Below are 26,111 nucleotides of genomic sequence, written 5' to 3' on the forward strand. Positions count from 1 at the left end.
TTGTATATCATTAGGGTTTATAGGTCTATTTAAGTTGTTTTTGGTAAGTGATAGTGATCCAGAAATTTGTCCATTTCCTTTTCATTTTCAAATTTTGTGGCATACAGGTTTTCAAAGTATGACCTAAAAATTGTCTAGATTTCCTCAGTGTCCGTTGGTATGTCCCCCTTTTCATTTCTGATTTTGTTAATTTGCATGTTTTCTCTCTGCTTTTTGGTTAGTTTGGATAAAGGTTTGTCTATCTTGTTGCTTTTCTCTAAAAACCAACTCTTTGTTGCACTGATTTTTTGGTATTGTTTTCCTGGTTCTACTTTATTGATTTCAGCCCTCAAATTCATTATTTCCTGGTGTCTACTCCTCCGAGGTGAGTTTGCTTCTTTTTGTTCCAAGGCATTCAGTTGTGCTGTTAATTCTCTAATGCGAATGTTCTCCATTTTCTTCATATGGGCACTTAGTGCAATGAATTTCCCTGATAGCACTGCTTTCAAGGAGTCCCATAAGTTCGGGTATGTCCTCATTCTCATTGAAGTCTAAGAAATCCTTAATTTCTTTCTTTATTTCTTCTTTGACCCAGGTATGGTGCAATTGCACATTTTTCAGTTTCCATGAGTTTGAAGGGTTTCTGCGATTTGTGTTATTGTTGAATTCCAACTTTGAAGCATGGTGGTCTGATAAGATACAAGGGACTATTCCAGATTTTTCTTCTTCTTCTTCTTCTTTTTTTTTTTTTTTTTTTTTTTTTTTTTTTTTGAGGTTTGTTATATCGCCTAGTTATGTGGTTGATTTTAGAGAAGGTTCCATGTGGAGCAGTGAAGAAGGTATATTCTTTTGTTTTTGGATGGAATGTTCTATAGGTGTGTGTTAATCCCAGTTGAGACATAACTTATGTTAGTTCTTTTATTTCTTTGTTATGTTTCTGTCTGGTGGTCCTGTCTAGCAGTGAGAGTAGGGTGTTGGTCTTCCCTATGAGTGTGTGAGATTTTATGTGAGCTTTGAGTTTTAGTAGTGTTTCTTTTATGAATGTGGGTGCCTTTGTATTTGGGGCATAGATGTTCAAAATAGAGAATTTGTGCTGATGGATTTCTCCTGTGATGAGTATGAAATGGCCATCTTCATCTCTTTTGAATGATTTTGGTTTGAAGTCTAACTTGTTAGATATTAGGATATCTATACTTGCTTGCTTCTTGGGTCCATTTGATTAGAAGATATTTTCCCAACCCTTTACCCTGAGGTAATATCTGTGTTTGAAGCTTAGATGTGTTTCTTGTATGCAGCAGAAGGATGCATTCTTTTTGCATACCCATTCTGTTAACCTGTGTCTCTTTATAGGCAAGTTAAGACCATTAATCCTGAGGGAAATTAAGGACCATTGATTGCTAATGCTTGTTTGTTTTAGATTTGTTGTTGGCGGTGGTACTGAGAATATATTCGCCCTGCCTTACCCTTGGGTTCAGGTGAAGTGTGACTAGGACTTATCTCCTGTCTCTAGATTAAGGCAGTTATCCCTCCATGGGGGATGTGTTTGCAAGGTCCTTTTGTGCACCAGGGATACATCCTGGCTCCACTGTCTGAGGTCCCTTAGACTGCTCAGTCCTTCTAGCTGAGACCCATATTCAGGGGGTCTGAGTCAGTCCCATGCTGGATTCCCAGCTATCAGTCTGGTGGCCCATTAGCTCCTCCTTGTTCAGGTAAGCTGTCTATATGTGTTTCTGCAGTCTGGTCTTGTCCTCTCCATCTGCATCTGGGTTCTACTTCGACTCAGTGTTTATGTATGGGTGTTTGCTCCTTTTTCCAACAGATATTAGTTGAGGGCTCCATGGATAAGTTAGTTGTTGATCTCCTCTCCAGAAAGGGCATTTATGTTAGACTTTCCACAGAAGCTCAAATTGTTAGTTGGGAGCAATCTTGTAGTTCTCTAGACCTTTCTTTATGTTCAATTTTCTCTTCAAACCAATATTGGCTCCCTCTTTTATGTTCTCTCTCTCTCTCTCTCTCTCTCTCTCTCTCTCTCTCTCTCTCTCTTTCTCCTGTCTTCTATTCCTAACCAGGCTCAATCTTCCTGGTCGCACATGTTTTCCTTTCTTCTCCCTCGTTTTCTCCTACTTCTCTCTCCATTCACTGACCCCCCACTTCCCCTGAGCTCTGGGGGACCTGTCTCTTCCCAGTTCTGTGAGGGACTTCATATGAATCTCTTAGAATATACCTTGTATCCTAGCTCCTCTGGTGGCGTGAATTATAGGCTGGTGATCCTTTGATCTAGGTCTAAAATCCATATATGAGTGAGTACATACTGTGTTCCTCTTGTTGTGACTGGGATACTTCATTCAGTATGGTTTCTTCAAGTGCCATCCACTTGCCTGCGAATTTCAAGATACCATTATATTTTTTCTGCAGAGTAGTATTCCATTGTGTAGATGTGCCACATCTTCATTAATCATTCTTCATTTGAGGGGCATCTAGGTTGCTTCCAGGTTCTTGCTGTTACAAATAGTGCTGCTATGAACAGATGTCTTTGTTGCATGGATTTGAATCCTTTGGGTATATGCCTAAGAGGGGGATTGCCGGGTCCTGTGGTAAACTGATTCCCATTTTCCTGAGGAACCGCCATACTGATCTCCAAAAAAGCTGCATGAGTTTGCACTCCACCAGCAGTGGAGGAATGTTCCCCTTTCTCCACATCCTCTCCAACATGAGTCATCATTGGTGTTTCTAATTTTAGCCATTCTGGCAGGAGTAAGATGGTATCTCAAAGTTGTTTTGATTTGCATTTCCCTGATAGCTAAGGATGTGGAGCATTTTCTTAAGTGTCTTTCAGCCTTTTTGATTTCCTCTATTGAAAATCCTTTCTTCAGTTCTGTACCCCATTTTTGAATAGGGTTATTTGGTGTTTTGTTGACTAGTTTCATGAGTTCTTTGTATATTTTGGAGATCAGCCCTTTGTTGGATATACGATTGGTGAAAATCTTTTCCCAGTCTGTGGGCTGCCGTTTGGTCTTGTCCACTGTGTCCTTTGCCTTACAAAAGCTTCTAAGATTGAAGAGGTCCCATTTATTAATTGTTTCTCTCAGTGTCTGTGCCCCTTTCCTTTGGTTTGTGTTGCCTTTATTTTCTCTATTTCAGTTTTCATGTCTTGAACCGTTTCCTTCACTTGCTTAATTGTTTTTTTTTTTTTCTTGGTTTTCTGTACTTTCCTTAAGGAATTTGTTCATTTCTTCCACTTTTTTGTTTGTTTTTTCCTCCATTTCTTTAAGGGATCTTCTCACATCTTCTTTCCGGGCCTCTATCATTTTTTATGATGGTAATTTTTAAGTCTTTCCCTTCTGCTTCCTCTGCTTTGTTGTTGTGTTCTGTTCTAGTTGGTTGTGTAGTCCCTAGATTATGGTGGTGTCATGCTTGTCTTTCTGTTGTTAGGTGTTTTCTTGTATTGCCTTCTTTCCATAGCTTCTTCCAGTAGGTGTTGGTGGGGTCTCCCCTTCTCTCTATGGTAATTCCCCTGTGGGCTTATGTGGGTCAGAAATTCAATATCTGTAACTCTGTGTGGTCCAATCTCTCTAGGAGGTCTCTCCGCAGACAGGGACCCATCAGGCTGAGGATCCAGTAGAAGATGCCACTAGCCAATGTCTCTAGCTAATGGGTGGCAGAAGAGGACAAAGGCTTAGCTGAAACTTGGAAAGGTTTTGCAGGATAGTCGGATCTCACTGGAAACTGGGACTCTCCAGCTGAGGCCTCTTTCTGTAGCAGAGGCCCTGATTTGGGGGTCAAGGATCTTGCTGGCAGGAACTCAGAGTGGACCTGCAGAGATTGGCAGATCTCTGGGAGGGGCCCAGGACTCTAGCAGAGGACTGGAGGTGGGGTCAGAGACCAAGCAGGTGGAAATTATGGGTGGTCCCGCGTGGATAGGCAGGTCTTCTTTGTTTAGAGTTGCTCTGATGAGCGAAGTAGGGTGGACTCTTGGCTCCACCCTCTGTCCCAGTGCTTAACCAGAGCAGCAGGATACTGGGCAGGGTGGGGGGGGGCAGGCTCGCGGTGGGGATAGATGGGGGTGTATCAGAGCTCCAAGGGTGCTCTTGATGGGGACAGGACACAGGAGCAGCAGGATCAGGGGCCCACCCAGGGAGTTCGGGGGAGGGGGGAGGTTGTAGGGGAGAGACAGCCCCGATTGGGCCCAGACTCACTTCTGGCCAATAGCTGGTGGGAGAGGACAAATATGCCTGTTATTGTTATGTTTGGACTTTTCACAGTGTCCCATGTTTCCTGGATGTTTTGTATTATTGATTGGTCGATAAATCTATTTCCTCTACTATCTTCAGCACCTGAGATTCTCTCTGTCATCTCTTGTATTCTTTTAGTTATGCTTGTATCCTTAGTTCCCAATCATTTGCCCAGTTTTTCTATTTCCAGCATTCCCTCAGTTTGTGTTTTCTTTATTAACTCTATTTCAGTTTTTAAGTCTTGAACCGTTTGAGTTGTTTCCTGCAACTGTTTGACAGTTTTTTCTTAGCTTTCATTACTTTCTTTAAGAGATTTGTTCATTTCTCGCATTTTTTGCGTGGTCTTTTCTTCTATTACTTCCAATTTTTTGTTTGTTTTTTCTTCCATTTCTTTAATGGATTTTCTCATATCATCTTTGATGGCCTTTATCATTTTTATGAAGATTTTTTTTTTAAGTTGTTCTCTTCTGCTTCATCTGCTTTGGTATGTTCAGGTCTAGTTGGTATAGAGTCCCTAGACTCTGGTATTGTCATGCATGTCTTTCTATTGTTAGGTGTTTTCTTGTATGACTGTCTTCCCATCTCTTCTTCCAGTGGGTGCTGGTGGAGTCTTTATCTCTCTCTATGCTACTCCCCCGGTGTGCTTAAGTGGGTCGGGAATTCGATGACTATAACTCTGGGTGGTCCAAGCTCTCCAGAAGGTCTCTCCTCAGGCAGTGGCCCAGTGATGGTCATCATTGATCAGGCAGGTGGGGATTCAGGGTGGTCCCGCGTAGATAGGTGGGTCTCCAACAGAGGCCTGGCACTCCAGCAGTGTCCAGCAGTGGTCCTATGATGGGGGTCTCCTGCAGGAGCCCAGTGATGGGGGTCAAAGATCTGGCAGGCAGGGACTCAGGGTGGTCCTGCGGTGATAGGCAGATCTTGGGCAGAGGCCTGGAACTCTGGCATAGGTACGGCGGTGGGGGTCAAAGATCAGGCAGGCAGCCCACCCCAAACTTTTCATCTTCCTGATTTCATCTCTCTCACTCTGTGATTATACCTGTGTACTACTATGGCTGGCTAATAAACACTTTTATTTTAAATTTAAATTCAAACATATAGACTTATCTATAGAGAGACATGTTTAGGTGTGTCAAGTGTATTACAAAGGTCTCTGGTTAATGGAGAAATATTCAGATCTTCTAGTAATTAATTGCATCTTCTAATTTCTCTATTCCTTTGCACTCTACTACATGTGGGATCTTGGAACTATGTCCTGTTTCATCTTCTTAGAGGTATATATGGCTCTGAGAATTTTAAAAAAGAGGATCAGAGCTTTCTCTTCCGGTCCCAGGAGCTTGGGTGGCCGGATACTGTTCAGACATGGACAAGTCCAAGAACCGCACCACACACAACCAATCCTGGAAATGGCACAGAAATGGCATCAAGAAACCCTGATCGCAAAGATACGAATCTCTTAAGGGGGTTGACCCCAAGTTCCTGAGGAACATGTGCTTTGCCAAGAAAGGCCTGAAGAAGATGCAGGCAAACAACGCCAAGGCAATGAGTGCACGCGCAGAGGCCATCAAGGCTCTTGTGAAGCCCAAGGTGGTAAAAACCCAAGATGCCAAAGGTTCCTGGCTGCAAACTCAGCCGTCTGGCTTTCATTGCTCACCCCAAGCTTGGGAAGAAGATTAGAAAGTACATGGCCAAGGGTCATAGGCTCTGCCAACCAAAGCCCAAGGTTCAAACCAAGGCAGAGGCCTCGGCTCCATCAAAGGCCCAGGCTGCAGCTCCGGCTCAGGCTTCCAAAGGCGCCAAGGCCCCATAGAAATGGTTTCTGCCACTGTGAAAACAGATGGACTGGTGTGACACATCTACACACTATCTGCAGATGACCTGTGCCCTATGCTGTTTTTACAAATAAACTTGAGGCAAGACAAAAAAAAAAAAAAAAAAAAAAAAGAGGATTAGAAAAATTCATCCATTGTCCCCAGTTCCTTTGTCAATAAAAGGGCCTATAAAGTAATCCTTTTCATGCCAGTTGTACAAGTTTTATTTAAAACTACCTTGAATTTTCTTATATCCATCTCTTCAGAAATGTTGAGAGCATTTTAGTAGTCTAGTTCTTTGAAAACTTTTTATTAAAAGTAATTCACACTTTGATTTTCCAGAATAGATCCTGTATGTAACTATCCCAAATTTCTATTTTTATTTGTATGCTGGAAAGTCAAAGTTCTTCATTATCTAGAGTTCTCAAGATTGGGGGTAGGGTGTTCCTGCAATAACCTTTCAACAGAACTTTGAAAGTAATACCCCATTATAAATCAGGAGGACAGTTCTTCTATTTGTCTGGGTGTTCCACCATAACAATGATTCTTTTGGCTCATTTATAATCATAGATCTTGCTAGAGTAAGAAAAATGATCCTAGAGGGAGAACTATTAATAAATAAATCAACCTTTGTGTCTGTGTAAGAAAATGATATCAATTGATTCTTCTTTCTTTTTTCATTATTTCAAATACTGTGTAAATGAGGAAATAGTGTCAAGGATCTATTAGCAGTAGTTATTTCCTGATTGCAGAGGGAAGCATCCTGTATGTTTAAATAAATATTGTTAACGCTGACCTCTTGCTGAGCTAAGACTGATAAGTCAATTGTTTGACCTATATGAAGCACATATAGTATACACAGAGTGGAGTGCAACAGGAAAACAGGACACAATAAATCAGAAATTAGAGCACTGATTGTTGTAGCTAATTACATCAGGCTTCTGCTTAATTTCTCACTCTGTCATTCTAACCCGATTTTCTTTCCAACAGACTTTGCAAATTGCTGGTGTCACGTACATTCAGCAAATAATAATCCCTAGTTACTGTGACTGACAAATGAATGAGTAGGAGGAGATAGTTTATTATGCAAGGATGAATCGAGACATTCACCAGATACCTGCCTGGATGCTTTTGTAATTCAGTTACCTAGCTGGGCTGCCTGATGCCTTTCTCCAGGAGCAGAAATTTTGGCATCAAGACAATGTAATTAGATCTGTGGTTTGGCTTGATAATACTGAGCATGGAGAAGGAATGGTACTGGATGAGAAAGAGAGGGGACAGTGTTCGCTTGAACAAAGAAAGAGATAAAGTAGTAGCTTGGCTCTTTAAGTCCAAGCTGAACATAATGTGCTTAGCGTGCGTGGGGGGAGATTAGTCAGCACATTATTGAGTCCTAATCTTGTGTCCACATGGTGAGCTAACTCGGTATCTTCAGCTCATTATGACTTGATTATTGGAATTGGAAATAATGCCCATTAAGAAGTAATGGTAAGAATGAGATGCTGTTATTAAAAATCAATTATCCAAGATTATTCCTTTGCATGTCGATAGTACATGTTAGATCATTTTGCTATGATGCTAACCTTCTAATTTTTTATGTAACCTCAGACCAATTTTCCTTCCTTTTGTTGTTGTGGAAAACTTACATGATTTCTATGCTTTAAGTAATTTTACTATAGGTTTTAGAAATAGAATATGGAAATTTTAACGGAAGACAAATTCTTATATGTGTTATTTTCATGTTCTGAAACATTTAAAAACATTTTATTTCATTAAAAAGTTCATATGGAACACTAGCATTCAAACACAAAACGAGACTGGTCATTCATATTCTATTGTAGAATATATGTACTGCACAGTCTTTATTATTAAATTTATTATTTTAACTACAGTCTGGGTGTTATATTAGACCTCTTTGTATTGTTTCACAAACAAAACATGTTATATGCCTTATGAACAATTTACAATGAAATCCACTTCTTTGTACCATCTATATTTGCTAATAAAAAATCAGATTACTCAATGTAGAGTAGGTTGAGATCTAACTTCAGGTTCACCCAGTCTGTTCACTGTTTCTTTGGTGGTTAATAAAATCCCGTTAGACTGATCAACTGAAGGTAAACATCTTAGCAGTTTACGAGGATAACAACTATTTCTTAATGCAAAATCAAATTTACTCCATCCTCTCACTTTCTAGGGCCTCTGGATTTTACACATCCTTGTTTTGGTGACTTTATTCAGGGAAGGAGAAAACGGTGTAAAGAGAAGACAATAGAACCATTTCCACATTACAAATGATGTGACACACTCTAGACCCTATTTTTGGAAATCATTGTTCTACTTGGCAAAGCTAAATGTAAGATTTAACTATGTATTTAAATGTGTAGGTACTACCTAATATCCTAATGATGAAATCTGAAATATAAGGTAATTAAGAGTTCAGAAACTGCTGGCTGGTGGCGTTGTACATTTTTAATCTCAGCACTTGGGAGGCAGAGGCAGATGGTTTTCTGTGAGTTCGAGACAAGCCTGGTCTATGAGAGCTAGTTACAGGACAGCCTCTAAAAGCTATACAGAGAAATCCTGTTCCTAGGAGAAAGAAGAGTTCAGAAACTAGTCCAAGACCTCAACATGATTAGAATGTTTCTGTCACTGATCTGGCAGGCAGTGGCAGGAGAAGAAATCATTTCTCTGCTTTTAAACCAATGCTTAGGTGTAAACTGGTTAAGCTTTAAACATGCTAGCTTTTCAAAAGTTCTCAATGTATTTTTTTATTTTCCCATGTTTTTAGGTGCATTTTAGAGATAAATATTAAGTATCCATTGTATGTACCTTTTGTGCTGTTGAGTGTCCCCTGAAGAGGAAAAAAGAAAATGCTAAACTAGGAGAAGCATGTAGTAAGATGTTACTTCCAAGCATTAAGGAGGAATCAGAGAGTCATAAAACATTGCAAATAACATAATATTCTAGATAACCTTGTGTGCTGTTGATGGTTATAGCTATGAAATTTGAAGACACCAGAATTTTCAGGGATGATCATGTGGAGATAATAGGAAATGACACAGTATGTACTCACTCATATATGGATTTTAGACCTAGATCAAATGATCACCAGCCTATAATTCACATCACCAGAGGAACTAGGATACAAGTTGTATTCTAAGAGATTCATATAAAGTCCCTCACAGAACTGGGAAGGGACAAGTCCCCCAGACCTCAGGTATAGTGGGGGAGGACAGCTAATGGAGAGAGAAGTAGGAGAAAATGAGAGGGAGGAGAGGAAGGCATGTGCGACCAGGAGGATTGAGCCTGGTTAGGAATGGAAAATAGGAAAGAGAGAGAGAGACAGAGACAGAGAGAGAGAACATAAAAGAGGGAGCCAATATTGGTTTGAAGATAAAGTTGAACACAAAGAAAGGTCGAGGGAACTACAAGACTGCTCCCAACTAACAATCTCAGCTTCCGTGGAAAGGCTATCATAAATGCCCTTCCCGGAGAGTGAGATCAACAACTAACTTCTCCATGGAGTCCTCAACTAATGCCTGTTGAAAACAGGAGCAAACACCCATACATAAACACTGAGTCAAACTAGAACCCAGAAGCAGATGGAGAGGACAAGACCATGCTGTAGAAGTACATAGAGACAGCTTACCTGAACAAGGAGGAGCTAAGGGCCACTAGACTGATAGCTGGGAAGCCAACAGGGGTCTGACTCGGACCCCCCGAATATGGGTCTCAGCCAGAAGGTCTGAGCAGTCTAAGAGACCTCAGACAGTGGAGCCAGGATGTATCCCTGGTGCACAAAAGGACTTTGCAAACATATCCCCCATGGAGGGATAACTGCCTTATTCTAGAGATAGGAGAGAAGCCCTAGTCCCTACTTCACAGGACCTGTCAGATCTACATGACCCCAACTGGATGGCATTCCCCTACATATTGTATTGTGGTGGGGGGTTGGGAGGGGAGGGTGTTTAGAGTGGATGGGAGAGGGTAGAGAGGGCAAAAGGGAGGGAAGGAGGGAGGGAGGGCTTGGGGGGGAGGGAGGGAGGGAGGGAGAGGGAACTGGGATCGACATGTAAAATAATAAAAAAAAAAAAAAAAAAAAAAAACGCTTTGACTCCAAAATTTAAGTTGAAGAACAAGTTACTGGGGAAAAGTATTTCTATTTTTGTTTCCACAGAAAATGAAAAGATGTGGATTCCTTCCAGACTAATGTGGTTTGATCACACCAGACCGCCTGAAACAGAGTACAAGCTGATCCTACATTCCAAACAGCTGGACAAAACAGCCCTACAGACTACAGCTAGGATATCTGAATCTTCTTCGAATCCCCCAAGACAGCGCCCCTTACCAGCAGGAAGTAGTTTGGAAAGAACGACGCCCAAATTCCCAAATATTGTGTATAAATGTTTGTTTTCATTTAATTGGACTTTGTTATATAAAATTAAATAAAAAATAAAAAAAAAAAAAAAAAAAAAAAAAAAAAAAAAACAAAAACAAAAAAAAAAAAAAAAAAAGAATGATTCGTGTTTAGATATCTGGAGATCAAGGCAAGAACATTCAAATAAAGAAAATTGATTGATTGCTGGAAAATTATGCAGAACTGAAGAGATAATTAGTAAAAGGCAACAGGGGAGGGAAATATGGGTGGCGATAACAGGGGAAGTACTGAAATCTAGAAGGGATCCGTCATGCTTTGGGAAATGTAGATTCCCAGCAACCCTTGGTCTGGGGAATAATGTGTGGGGAAGGATAACAGGAAAGAAAGGCTGAGGCTAGCATATTGAGGGAGGGGAATTTAAAATAATCCAAATTTAATATGTGTAGTGTTTAGATTAAGAGGTGACAGCAAGGGAGAGAAGGAAGCCAGAGATTCAAAACCAGAGATTGGCAGGCTTGATGAGAGCCTGTGGAAAGGATAAAGGAGACAGGTAGGGAAGACTTGAGGGCAGATTTGGTTCCTGAAAGAATTCTGTGTCTGGGCTGTAGCACCTGATGGTGAGAGACTTATCATCCAAACTTCTCAAGACACTGAGATAGGAGGATGACAGGGTTAAAGCCAGCCTAGAAAACTTAGCAAAATTCTCTCAAAAAATAAAGTTTAAACGAAGAGACAAATCTATAGCTCCATGGGAGGGTGCTTATCTAGGCCCCTACATTCAATCTCCAGACCTTTTCCCCCCAAAAAGGGAAATTTTGTAAGAAAAGGGGCTTCCATGGGAAGAAGTTATCTATTTCCAGAGAAAAAGACAGAGGCCTTTTTTGTGTGACTTCCTGTAAATCTTCCAGATGCCCCTGCCTTGCCATAGGCAGCTCACAATTTGACACAGCTTGTGCAGTTCACATCATACAGACTTATCTAAAGACAATGAATGTGGCAATGGTGTGAAATGTGCCGAAACTACAGAGGTGTATGGGGTAGGTGACAGGTAATAAAACAGTATCAAAAGCCTTCAGTAACAAAGGCAGCAAAAGTGGGGGCAGGAGAGGGCACACACAATTAGAAAAGGTCTCAATAAAAAAGATGTCTGGGCAGATATATACAACCTATTCAGTCTGTGTGGTGTTACTTGTATGTATGTTTTCAGGGCTGCATACTGGGTACTGGGTATCCAGTTGGTGTACTCTTCCCAGGGAAGGATTATTTTGCCTGTACTTCTTTGTGTAGGCTTGAATCCTCATGAGCTTTCTCCCTTTTATCACGTCTATTGGCATCTTTCGTGTTCTGGTCAGGTTTAAGCATCCATGTTGGTGAGATTATGTAAGCATACTTTCTGAATTTCTAATTATGTTAATTGAAAAAATGTTTTTTTTCCATGATTTTTCTTTAAATGTTTTTCATACAATATATTTTGACCATGTTTTCCCATCTCCCAACTTCTCCAAGATCCTTCTTATCTCCCTATTCATCCAATTCTATGGTCTTTTTCTCCCTTTAAAAAATGGAAACCACAAAAAATGAAAAACAATAAAACAAACAAAAAGCCACTCTCAATCCCCCCCCCAAAAAATAATCATGGGGTTTGTTTTGTGTTGGCCAACTACTCCTGGTATAGCTTCAGAATGTGGTTGATATACCCAGTGTCATTCCCTTGGAGAAAACTGTACAGAATTTATGTCCTTGCAAATAGAAGGTTTCCTAGTCTTTCCTCCTCACCAATTCAGCTAAATAATATTCTTAAATGCTCATCAGGCCCCTAGTCCTTTTACCTCCCCTACGGGGCATGGGCACCTTCTTCCAGTTGCTGAGTACACAGATGACTTGCTTTCATTCTGCATGGGTCCCAGTTTCTCACTTCCTCTCTTCTTTACCTATCAGCTTTACAACTTCCACCCTGAATAAAAGGCAGGAAAATAATCTAGAAGAGTAGATTCTAGAATTCCATTTTCTCCCATTTCTCTCACACTGAAACCACTATTTTCTGCTTTTACTGACTTCAGCTCATTACCAGATGGCTTGGAGCTAATCTGTATGAGTACACTTGCACTCTTTACACACATTAGCATGTACCTGTATCAAGCATGGGTGTGACTCTACACCATGGGTCTCCCACATTCCCTGTGAGGCTGGGAGGTTCTTCTTATTCAACATAGTTTATTTAGCTTACACACTGCTTGTGGTTGCAGGAGGATTTTGAAGACTCACATTACCCAAAGAGCAAGCCACCCACTCATTGGAATAAGAATGCTGCTCCCAATTGAACCAAGATAAAATTTGGGGTTGACTTTGTAAAATGAGCCAACTAGAGTTTTAAGGACCTCAAGGCACAATTAGTACTTTCATTTCTGCCTTTAAGTTCCATTGACATCTGGTATTTAACAGAACCCATGGAGAGATCATGCATTAGATGATTCTTTGGATTCCAATCCTGGTTAGGCAAGGTTACCCCAAACTGGCCAAAGGTTAGTAGGAACACTTACTCTTTGCTGAGAAACACTGTTTCTCTGTGTAATATTTGTTGTCAAATTATTTGCTGTAAGTGGGATGAACTATAATTTTTCAAGAAGTTTTTATTTTAATCTTGATTTCTAGAATGTTTAATTTTAAAATAAGCCCCAGTCTCTTCCTTTTATTTTACTTAAACATGCAAAATTCTTGCTTTCTTGGGCTGTGATGATTCCAAAAGTAAGAATATAAGTAAAAGCCAGAGCTGCTCATTAGTGTAGCTCCAAACACAAGTGAGGGACCAAGCTTATAACTGCCTTAGGAGGCACCATGTAGAAGTGATTGCTTTAGGCAAGATCCCTCTCAGGAGGGTTATCAAGGGCTCCTTAAAAACCAACAAACAAAAAAACAACAACAACAAAAGCAAAACATTAGCTCTAATAGTTTATATAAGGCCAAAAAATGAAGGATGCAAAACAAAAAGTTCAGTGTTATTAAAATCCAGTTCATTCCTGTGGTTGTGATCTTTGTACTTCTATGACTTACTGTAGAGATGTTTAAAAGTGTAATAACTAGAATCTGTGGTTCAAATGAGCATTCTTCATCTGTCCATTCCATCAACTTTCCTAATACCTTCCAACCTTTTCCAATTTGCATTTGATTTAAGTAAAAGCACTGGGAGCTAGAGAGAAGGCTCAGTGGTTGAGAGCAATTACTGCTCTTAAAAGGGACATCATTCAGTTCTCAGCAATCACATGGTGGCTCATAATAACCTTTAACATCAACTCCTGAGCCCTCTTCTGACCCTCAAAATCTCCTGTGTTCAGCTGATGCACATTAATCCACACAGACTCACATATATACACGTAAAATAAGTAACAAGCTGGGCATTGGTGGCACCTTTAGTCCCATCACTTGGGAGGCAGAGGCAGGCAGATCTCTATGAGTTCGAGGCCAGCCTGGTCTACAGAATGAATTCCAGAACAGAGAAACCCTGTCTCAAAAAACAAAACAAACAAAAAATAAATAAAATTTAAGTAACAAAGTAAGTAAATATATAAACAATAAATCTTTAAGTAAAAGTACTGTACAGCTTTCCCACATAGACAAGTGAAAGTGCTCATTTTGTTTTCTATCAGCCTGTTACTCCCATACAAATTCTATGTGGACTTTCTGAAGCTATTGGAAAGGTGAATCTGCACCCATATGCTCACCCTCTGTCTACCATAAAATAACAGTCTGCCATCATTCTTGCTGATCCAGGCTCATTTCCCTCATCTTTCTTACTAATGCTACAAGGTCATTTTTTCAAGCTTCTCTTGATGTGACAAATGTCGTGTGTTACAGTTCTAGACAATGGTTGTATTTACAACACCTGTAATAGGGCACCTTGGAAATTATTTAGGAGGAAGCATGCAGTTTTTCTCTGTTTCTTTTTCATACCCAGATTAGAGATCATTTGGTAGCAGTATAGCTGTGAGCTTGAGGTTGGGGATGAGCAGACAAACAACATGCTGAGAAGAACAGGAAAGAAAGCAGAAGTGGTTCAGATCTCTGAAGGCATCAACGCACCACGGCTCAGAAAGATGAAACCAAACCAGGCAAGGTCGAGTCTTAGAAAGGATCTTTCAGATGTGGTAGGAAGGAACTACACATGTTATATGTGGAAGTAATAAACTGATTCTTAGAATAAGGTATTTGTTGGTCAGTTATGGAATATCAAGAACCTGTTCATATGCCAACTTGTTTAATCCTTTTACCAACACCAGCTGGCAAATGCTAAAACCTGCTATAGTGGGAAAAATAATCGATCTGATTTTTCTGAATGACTTAAAAAAAAAACAAAAAACAAAAAAAAACAAAGACACAACTGGTGAGTCAGATCCCAAGGTCTTTGTCTGTATACTACCATATATATATATATATATATATATATATATATATATATATATATTCAAAATTGTAGAGTGTCATAAAATTTTATTTAAAAATGTTTTAGGAAAATAATTTATTAATACCTACCCAAACATCTTTGTTACATTTTCTTCACATTAACACACTAAATGGAGCTTTGAAGTTGATGGTCAATGCTCTAATAGTATTGTACCAGGTACAGGAGTCAGACTTCCATTGTCACCTATTAGCAGTATAAGAACTTCTTTTTAGAGAGTAGTACTCAAATAGAGTCAGAATTATTAACTATTTCCCAAGGAAAAAGTCAGGATGAGTTGGTAGAAAAGTTGAAATTCATTATGTGGGTTGATTTTTGTCAACATGACACAAACCTTATATATCTGGGAAGAAGGAATATTAATTGAGAAGATACCTCCATCTCTGAGGCATCTTCTTAAATGATGACTAATGTGGGAAAACCCAGCTCATTGTGGTGGTGCAACCCCCGGGCCCGTGGTTCTTGGTTATATAAGAAAATAGGCTGAGAAAGCCATAGAGCCTTTCAGCATTTTGTGTCACCCCTCAATGGCTTCTGCTTCAGTCCCAGCCTCCAGGTTCCTGCCTGGAGCTCTCACTTTGACTTCCTTTGGTGATGAGGTGAAATGAACCCTTTCCTTTCCAAGTCATCTTTGGCCATAGTCTTTACACAGCAATAGAACATTCACTAAGAACCTTTATTAAGAAACCTTTTTCTTTCTTTTATTTTTGAGCTTCTAATTTTTGTATTCAAAATATTTTCCATTTTATATACCAATCCCAGTTACCCTTCCCTCCCCTTCTTGAGTTCCCCACCTCCCCCCCCATTCCACCCTGCATCCACTCCTCAGAGAGGTATGGCCTCCATTGGGAGTCAACAAAGTCTGGCATCCCAAGTTGAGGCAGGACCAAGCCCCTCCCCACTGTATCAAGGCTGAGCAAGGCATCCCACAATAGAGAATGAACTCTAAAAAAAAAAAAAAAAAAACAGATTATGATAAGTCCTGGTCCCACTGCCAGCTCCCCTCCCAAGAGATTAAGTCAAGTAACTGTCACACACACATTCAGAATTCAGATTTAAACACAGATATTAAGGAAGGGTTACTCAAGAAGAAACAGTACACATCCTCAAGGGAGTCACAGCACTGAAATGCTTTAACAACAGCCATATTGGTGGCTTCTAAAGTTAACCCTGTTTAAAGTTTTGAAAGTTTGCACATTATTTGGCACACTTAGTCCCATCTAAGAATTATTTCTCTCTTTAATAAGTGACATCATAAGCTGGTTTCTGAGATACAGCTGACAAGCTGAAAACAGGTCAAAATGTCAAATGGGTCCCAACTAATAGGTAAGACACAAGAAAGTTCAAACATATAAGTTGACTATAAGTAAGGTTCATAATCAGTGTCTCAGAATATAGCGTATTTATAGATGAGAATGCAGTAAACTTAAGATCACAGGTCACATAACCTTTGGCTTTAAGCAGAGTTTATTAGTATTTTTATATTTTATTTGACATATCCTAATAAAAAGATTATTGTTTCAATGTATAGTCTTTGCAACTATTCTATTGTTAGCTGTGCTGAAATTCTTGACTCTTAGCCAGCGACAGACTTCAGTTAGAAGCCAGAATGAGGGACTCCTTTGTTTTGCATGACCCCTAAACATTTTGCTGTCTGGTATGCTTTAATTACACACATTCAAAACCAATTAAAGGCACAGTTTTCCATATTTTTTATAAATTATACATTAGAATAATCAGTTCCTCTCTAGCATTATGCTTTGAAGTAGACATATTAATAAATGAAGATGAAATTTTTCATCTATTGGATTATTTTAATTATGACAATCTATAAAAATTTACTTACTCATTTGCCTATACTGGTGAATATTTAGGAATATTCTAGATGCTGACATAATGAATAGTTTTGTAACAAACAAAATATGTGCCATTATTCATACACAGAGGAATGTAAGTACATATATATGTAATATATATATATATATATTCTTCAAATTTGCTAGATATTACTATGTACATATTTTCCAAGCTAGTCATTGTGATAAATATATGGAATCCTGGCACTTGGGAGGTAGAAGGAGGAGGACTAGGTGTTCAAGGTCATAATATGCTATGTAGCAAGTTTGAGGTCAGCCTCATTGACAAGAAACTGTGCAAACATAAGTAAATATGTATGCAAGAGTTAAAATAGTTTTAGATTCTTACATATAGTCATTTGGTTTCAACATCTCTGTCACATATCTAGTGGAGTACGGAACATTATAGCATTATGGTTGTTATTTTCCTCATTATTACCAAAATTCAATTGTTAGTATTAAACATCTGGATTCACGTCTTCACTATTTGGCATTTTCCCATTGGGATCTTGGCTGTGGACACTAATAGTTCTGACCCATAGAGCTCTTTAAATGTTTCTGTGGCTGATCCTTTCTTGCTCTGCATATGCCTTGTATTTTGGCTTGGCATTTTACCTTAGACCATAAAGAGGACTTTCAGTGGAAATACAGATAAGACCTTCCCAGTCAGTTTCTCAGCAGAGTTGTCATGCTCTTTCCTCTCACATTCTGCCTTTCCTCATGGCTACTCCATACTGGGCTACTACACTGAAGTTCTGGCAGAAAGAATGAGCCACTTTTCCCACAGTGGCTTTTGGCCTATGAACAGGACTCTGTGTGTAGACAGAAGACACACACACACACACACTCACACACACACACACACACACACACACACACACACACACACGCACATTCTTATTTTACATATCGATCCCAGTTCTCTCTCCCTCCCTCACTCCCATGGCCCTCGACCCCCTCCCATCCCACCCCCCAACTCCCCAGGGAGTGCAATGCCTTCCAGGAGGGAAATCTGTCAAGCCATTTGAAAAGTAGGGACTAGGCCCTCCCTCCTGCCTCTAGGCTAAACTTTCCAACTTACGCTAATAGACTCTAGTACCCACCCTTCAATGAGCTGTGGCAGAAGCATGTAAGTCCACACAGCACACATTTATGTATTTTATAGTGTATCATTTTCTTTCTGAAGCTCCTATAGTTTATATATATATATATATATATATATATATATATATATATATATATATATATTTCTTCCTCTTTTATTTGCAGAATTACTTTAACTATCTTTTCCTATGCAGTCTTAATAGTCATGAACTGATTTAGGTTAAGTTATCTCATATTTCTTAAATTTTATAGGATCGCTTTGCTAGGCATATTGGATGACATTTATTTTCTTTCATGTTTTGAAACCCACCATGGTAGTCTAACTTGGACTTCTAACTTCTAATTTCAGAGCTTTGCTGATACATTTTCTATTATTTTTGAGGGGTTTTCCTTCATAGGTGGCCTGAAACTACTTTCTCTTTATATATAATATATATATATATGTATATATAATATATAATATATAATATATAATATATAATATATAATATATTATATAACCAAGTCCATTTAAATTAAAACAAACATTTATACACAATATTTGGGAATTTTCAAACTACTTCCTGCTGGTAAGGGGCACTGTCATGGGGGATTCTAAGATGATGCAGAAATCCTGGCTGTAGTCCGTAAGGCTGCTTTGTCCAGCTGTTTTGAATGTAGGATCGATCACCTGGTACTCTGTTTCAGGCGGTCTGGCTTGATCAAACCACATTAGTCTGGGAGGAATCCACAGCTTTTCATTTTCTGTGGAACAAAAATAGAAATCCTTTTCCCCAGTAACTTGTCCTTCAACTTAAATTTTGGAGTCAAAGCATTTTTTTTTTTAAATTTATTATTTTACATGTCGATCCCAGTTCCCTCTCCCTCCCTCCCTCCCTCCCTCCTTTCCTTCTTCCCTCCCTTTTACCCTCTCTGCCCTCTCACATGCACTCTAATCACCCTCCACTCCCATCCCCCATCCCAATTCCATATGTAGGGGAATGCCATCCAGTTGGGGTCATGTAGATCTGACAGGTCATGTGAAGTAGGGACTAGGGCTTCTCCCCTGTCTCTAGATTAAGGCAGTTATCCCTCCATGGGGGATGTGTTCCAAGGAACTTTTGTGCACCAGGGATACATCCTGGCTCCACTGTTTGAGGTCCCTTAGACTGCTCAGTCCTTCTGGCTGAGACCCATATTCAGGGGGACCTGAGTCAGTCCCATGCTGGCTTCCCAGCTATCAGTCTAGTGGCTCTTAGCTCCTCCTTGTTCAGGTAAGCTGTCTGTATGTGTTTCTGCAGCCTGGTCTTGTCCTCTCCATTTGCATCTGGGTTCTACTTTGACTCAGTGTTTATGTATGGCTGTTTGCTCCTGTCTGAAACTACTCTCTTAAAATGGCATTTTTTTCATGTTTTATAAACTTGTTATTTTGACTGTAATATTACATGGAATGATTCTTTTCTGTCTATATATGTTTTGGATTCTAAATGCCATCTGTATTTAGCTTATTGTATCTTTCTTCAGATTTAACAATTCTAATTTCTATTATAAAAATACATTATAAGGACATCTTTTCATATATATTTTATGTCTTTTGTTTGAATTAGGCTTGTTGTTTCATACTAAAGACCTCTAGTATTGGTCTCCTAATTGTATACTTTATGTCTTGGAACATATATTCATAGTTTTCCATTTTTCTTTGCTACTCTCTGAACATAACAACTCATAAACCTTATGGTCAAGCAATGATCTTGCGCCCTTCACTTGATATAATCTATTTGTAATGGTTTCTTTTTATTTGTTAAGCTTTAAATCCCAAGAATTTTAGGTTTTTCTTCTTCCTTCAGAATCTTTATTTTTTGCTACGTTCAAATTCAGTATTGCCCTCTTTACTTCTTTCTTCTGCTTATTTGTATTTTTTATGAAGTCTTAAATTTTTTTCAATTATGAACTGGCAATATTGTCCATTGAGAAAAGTGTCTGTTACACAAATGAGGCAAATTAATTATCTCCAGAATCTATTATCTTTTTGATAATGTTTTGAATCATTTTTAAAAATCCCTTGTCTTTTGCATTTTCATTATAAAGTGTTTAAGGGTTTTAAGGTGTAAGTTAAAATGTTGCTTTTTGATATCTCACTGTATTCTATCATTTGGAGTTTTTCATAAGGCCATTTCAACTTGGTCTCTATTTCACTTTTTAGTAAATATGTAGATATATTTTACATTTTCTATGTCCCTGTACTGATTTTCTCAACAATGTCAATGTACTAATTCTGTTCTTTGTAGTGTAACATATTGATTGTTCAGTAATTATACTGAGTAATTTCAATAGTAGTATTTTCCACATCTGTGATTTGAAACTGTACAGCACTTTGATATTTTTATTTCATTTTATCCTTTGCCTTTCTGTATTTTTCTTTTTCTTTTTTTTTAGTGCTCTTGCATGTATGTTTTAATTGCCTTTTGTATTTGGGAAGTTCAAGTGTACTTTATTATATTAATTTCATTTGAATAAGTTCACGTTTTATTTACTAAAAGTCCTAACCACAGAATTTCTATTTACCCTGGAATTTTTTTTTAATAAAGGCAAATTTCCACTGTACTTTTCTGTTTCTATGACTTTTTCCCTCCATTTAAAGGGTTCTTTGGTTTTATTTATTTGGTATAGAATTTTGCATTCTTTCAGTTTCATGTCTCCACCAATGAATGCTATCATGGATAACAGATCAAATCTCCTATGTGGATAGTTTCTGCCAAAAGTCACCAATAGCATGGGTATTTCTCAAATCTCTCCTGTTAATTTTCCAGCTTTGGTTTCCCAGTGCTTTGTTAGAGCACTTCACAATGGAAGCATACTGAAACCCATTATTATACATACACAGACACTTTGTCCTCTCCGCTCTTAGCACTTGCTCCTAGGCCAGCCCTTACCCTCACAGTTTTGTTCTCTGGACATGTTCTTAATTTACTAATACTATAGAATAAATCCTGATTTTCCTCTAAAATTATACTTTGTAACCTAATACCCAGAGAGTTGGTGTTACTAAGCATGGCTATGGGAGAAGCAATCAAATCAAGAGGGCTTTACCTGTAAGAGTAAGTTTAGTGTCCCTAGAAAAGAAACCCATGGCACACTAATGACCTCTTCTGTCAAATGAGGACACACAGGGTGTGTGCTATCTAACAGATGCCCAGATGCTGAATCTCCTGGAACTTTGTGCTTAGACGTCTTAGCCTCCAGTCTAACAGAAAAAAAAAAATGGGCTATTTATAATGTACCCAGTAATTTTTTTTATAGCAGCTTGAATGGACTAAGACAATTACAGATAATTTTCTTGCTTTTTATTCTGTCCTTAGCCTTCTAAAATTTCATTGTACTGTCTTCTCTCATTGCCATGTGTTCAGAGTGAGGGAGGGTGCAAAATGTAATAGTCCTTTTTTATTAAGAAAGGGCTCGTATTTTACTTTCAACTCATAAACCACTAAATTTGCTGTCATTTGTTAGATGCTTGCAAGCCTCGTTTTACTAATGTAAATGTATGTATAGTTGTATAAATATTATTTTCAGAAATTAGAGCCATATTGTATTGGTTTCCATTTTATACTTATAAGCAACCTAATTCCCTGGCTACTATTTGACAATGTGCTATTGTCATAGTACTGGGTAATTATAATACTGGATTCATTTCCCAGATTATAGATGTTAGGGAGATTTGGACATGAATATGGTTATGAGGAGAAAGATACAAACTTCTCTACCTCAGTTCTTAGGACTAGGTCCAGTAAGATGAGAATAATTAGGATGTGTAAAGAAGAGATTAGGGAAGAACATTTGTTTGTATCTATCAATATTGAGAATGCAAAGAGAATTTCCAGCTCTATGTGTATTGTAGTTTTCTGTATCAGTACATAGAGTATTTTAACATGAATTATTAAAGGCATAGAATATCTCAGCAGGATGTAGCATAATTCAACTTTGATATGTAAGCACACTAAATATTTTATAAGAAAATTATTTTGAAGCTGGTAGGACTTCCCTTATGCTCTTTACATTTTCTCCTCCAGTGGGCATCCTATTAAAGTTCATATTATAAATTGATCTACTTCTAAATATTGATACAAATTGTCATTTATTCAACCAGGCTTCATTATGTTCTTTAGGTCTATTTACTTAATCTTGGTAGGTTTCTTTTTTTCTTTATTTTTCTTTTATTATTTTACATATCAGTTCGCTCTTCCTCCCATCCTCCCATCTCCAATGCCTCCCCACCACCCTGATCCCATTTCCCACCTGCTCTACAAGGATAGTGAAGCCTTCCAGGAGGGATCATAAAAAACAATCAAGTCATTTGGGGTAGGGTCTAGACCTTCCCTCCTGTCTCTAGGCTAAAAGATTATTCCCCCATGGTGAATGTGCTCCCAAATTCCTTTCATGCACCAGGGATAAATCTTGGTTTCACTTGGTAGGTTTCTAATATGATTATTCTTGTGTAACAAATGAAGGAACAAGCAGGGGTACTGTACTCTTTCAAAGATTATAAAATATAAAATTGTACCAGAAAATACTTCAAGACATTTGGGCTCTGTTCTCATCTTCTGAAATGTTGGCATCCCTCTACTACTGCAAATTGGGTTTCTGTTTTTTAAAGGTTTTTAAAATATTTTTTAATTTTAAAAATTAAAAATACAATTGCATGTTTTCTCTACCCACTCCTTCATGCAATGACTATGCACTCTCCCTTAATCTCTCTCATTTTCATGTTTTTTTATTACTGTTATACATACATCAAATATATGTATAATGATACCAGTATGTACACACGTGAGACAAGTGTGTGTTTTGAATAGATTAAAATACAGGTAACAGCTTACTAGTCATTACATACTTAAGACTGAAGAAGTACCAAACTTATAGACTTCTATAAGGTATGTACAAGATAGGTTTGAAAAGAAGAGGAGGAGGAGGGGCAGAAAAAGGAGTAATTTCCAAGTGGGAATTTTAAAAAGTTAATGTAGGAAAGCAGCAGAAATAAACAATTGGTAAATGGAGAGATTTGGAGCATGTTAATAAGGAATGGATGCAGAAGAGTTCAAGATTAAAGGAGTAAATTACAGCATGTTCAGTGGAATGGAAGAGTCTATTTCATATGTAAGTAGAAATCTAAGGAATGTTCAGAAGAAATTCTGCCAAGCCCTTAGAGACTAACAAATTGGACCATGATTGGAGAAAGAGGCACACCCTAAATTGTTTCAAGGAACACATGAATGTGATGTTTAAGATATAAATGTAGTGGTGTGTATAGTCCACTTTTGAGAGCAATAATGAGAGCTGCTGCCTGGAAGGGTGTTTAGAATGAAGATGAAGCTGTCTCCAGACATGAACACAGTCCATTATATTGGTGGTGGTACTGTAACTCCACCCAAAGGGTGCAGGTATGTAATTAACTTCTAAGGGAGTGAGAAATGTGAACAAGGTATTTTATAAATATAAATACATCATGCAACTAGAAAGGCACCATAGACATTAATGTTGTCATTTGCACTGATGTAAACATAATGCAATATAAAAATAAAATACGGAACTGAATTGACAATTAGACCCTGGGTACCATATAATGTATATGTACAAAAAAATTTTATACAAATTTCTTATGTATAATAGGTGATTCTATAGCAAACCAAGAAGCTGAAGCACAGCTTTAGAAAGACTCTGGAGCAACTTAGATGCAAATGTCAAAGGAATGGCTACAGCTATCTAGCAAGGAACAAAGAAAGAAGAAAATTAATGAGTAGAATCCACAAGACACTGCATAATGCATTAGGTTTTAAATTGCTGTGTTACAATACATTTTATTAATGCTGAAATAATTTTACAAAGAATAAGAACAAATAGATTCATTATATTCAATACATTAACACTTTGGAAATTAAGAAGTTTATTTCTTTATAATGCTTCCTTCGATCCTCTGCCCTTGGAGCACTAATATATATTAAGATAAACCACCATGCTACAGCTAATTAGTTTCATCTTCAGGAATAGTTACCAGATAATAGCATCATAACTCAGAGATCTGGGCCTAGAAAGCACTCATAATACTTTAACTAACACTCAATTCTCACCCACATTCTGATTGCTTGAGCAACTGATTCAAACCATCTCTATGTCTTTTAGAACACAAGGAGAAAAATGCCTACTTTAGGACAATGTGGTAAGTATTAGCAATTCCATGATGGTAAAGTGCCTTAAAAACTCAATGCTAGACTATATAAAGTAAACTAAGCAAAAATGCAGAAAACAAAGAGAAAAGCTTGGGAATACGATCAGAAAATTCTGGGAAAAGTCCTTGAAGGGGCCAGGCCTCTCAGCAGGGGCATGTTTTGTATGACAGCTAAGTTGGTAAATCATCCTTCATAGGTAAGAGGCTGAGGGACCCTGTGAATGTCTCACTGGAAAAGCACAAATTAATGCACCTCAGGTGTTGGTTTTATATGCCAAGGGAGAGTATTCATAGTCCAGCAGCTTTCCAACTCCCAAGGTGGTCCATGTTGAGGAAACACTAGGTTGTCATCTAAAGCCTCTCAGAGCACCATCTGGGTAGAAGGCTATGGCCATAGCCTGGCTTTGTTTTAATGTCCCCCCTGACACAGGGAAGGCATAAATTATCCAAGGAAATGTTCACAAAGGAGGGAAGTTTGTGTCTATAGGTTTTTTACACCTCAAATCTCAATACTTTGTGTGTTTCAAAAATTTTACTTTTATTTTTGGACGTAGGAGGTATGTGCATGAACCTATATGTGTGTATATATAGCCACACACTTTACATTATAGGATGTCAAAGTTAATTCTGAAGCTTCAGGAGGAGAAATTCCAACACATGAATCACGAGTGATTCAATTAGGCATAAATACTTGTTTCATATCAGTTTAGGTCAAGTGTTGCTAGTAAATAATTTATAACAGCGCTTTTCCTAAAAAGCATATATTTGGATTACACATAGCAAAATTTCAAAAATATATTGTATATCTATTAAAAACAACAGCAGAAACAATACTTCAGCACTGGGATTGATGCTGGAAGTTTCATATTATGTGGGGTAGAATGTACATTGCAGGAAAGCCAGTATACTCAGATGGGGATTATAACTATGATTTAATGAATGCAACTAATTTAGCTTACCATAAAATGTTTTCTGGGTTTTTAAACTTGAAATTCATGGTCCCAGGAATAGGCTCCAAGATGAACATGCCCTTGATTAAATTATGAAATATTGTGTACATTTATCTGTATATATGTGCTTTTCCAAGGAAGATTCTTAGTAGATTGGTTTTAGTTTTTACATGTCTCCAAGTATCCAGAGTCAATAGTTTCAAAATCTTGCTTCAGATCATTACAGCATACACTAATGATAATGATCCAAAATATAGGCCTACATTAAGATTATGTGATCATATTCCATTCCAACATTAAGAACACGTGCACCATATATCTTTTCATTCTCATCTTGTCTCTTCCTCCCTTGCTCAAGGCTCTCACCCCACAAATCTCATTACCCTCTGCAAGCACATCTTAGCCTCACAGTTTCTTACTGGTTGTTTGCTACCCTTAATGCTTCTGCCCAAGAACTTCCCACAGTCCAATGCTTGTGTCATTTAAATGTCAACTCAGATGCTACCTCCTTCCAGACCCTCTGGACCACACTAAATCACTTTCCACAGCATAATTCTCTGGTGTTTTCTTCACAATATGCAATTACTTTGAACAGGCCAGACAAAGTGCTTATTTTCTGAATGACATAATATTAATGTAGGTACTGTTTTAAAAAAAAAATTAGTGAAGGCCCCTTAAAAGTTAATGGGAAACCAGGAAAATTACCTAATCCGTCTAAAGCTGGTTAAATGGTTAAACTGACATATTCGTGCCTTCCTTGTATTTTTTAAATTAAATGATTTGCTGCATTTAAGCTACTTAGTACATTGGCATCCATTTGTCAATTCCTATTCCATCACTATTGCAACTTCAGCAAAATGGGAGTAATCATTTAATTGGTGAAAAACACATATTCAACCTAATAAAAACATTATATCAGATTCCAGCTAAAACTATTTAAAGATTTAGTTAGTACTAGTTTAAATTCTTGAATGTGCATCCAAATGCAAACCACTAAGATCTGTATGCTCAATGTATGCATTTTAGTATTTGAGTGCTATTTTTAAATCATTCTTTGTAAATAGTAAGTTTTGAAGCCTGATGTATCCTCTAGTCTTTTGTTTTGTTGAGAAGCTGTACATAAACTTAAACAGAATACTACAT

The sequence above is a fragment of the Phodopus roborovskii genome, unplaced genomic scaffold (genome assembly GCF_943737965.1).
Source record: "Phodopus roborovskii unplaced genomic scaffold, PHOROB, whole genome shotgun sequence".
NCBI lineage: Eukaryota > Metazoa > Chordata > Mammalia > Rodentia > Cricetidae > Phodopus > Phodopus roborovskii.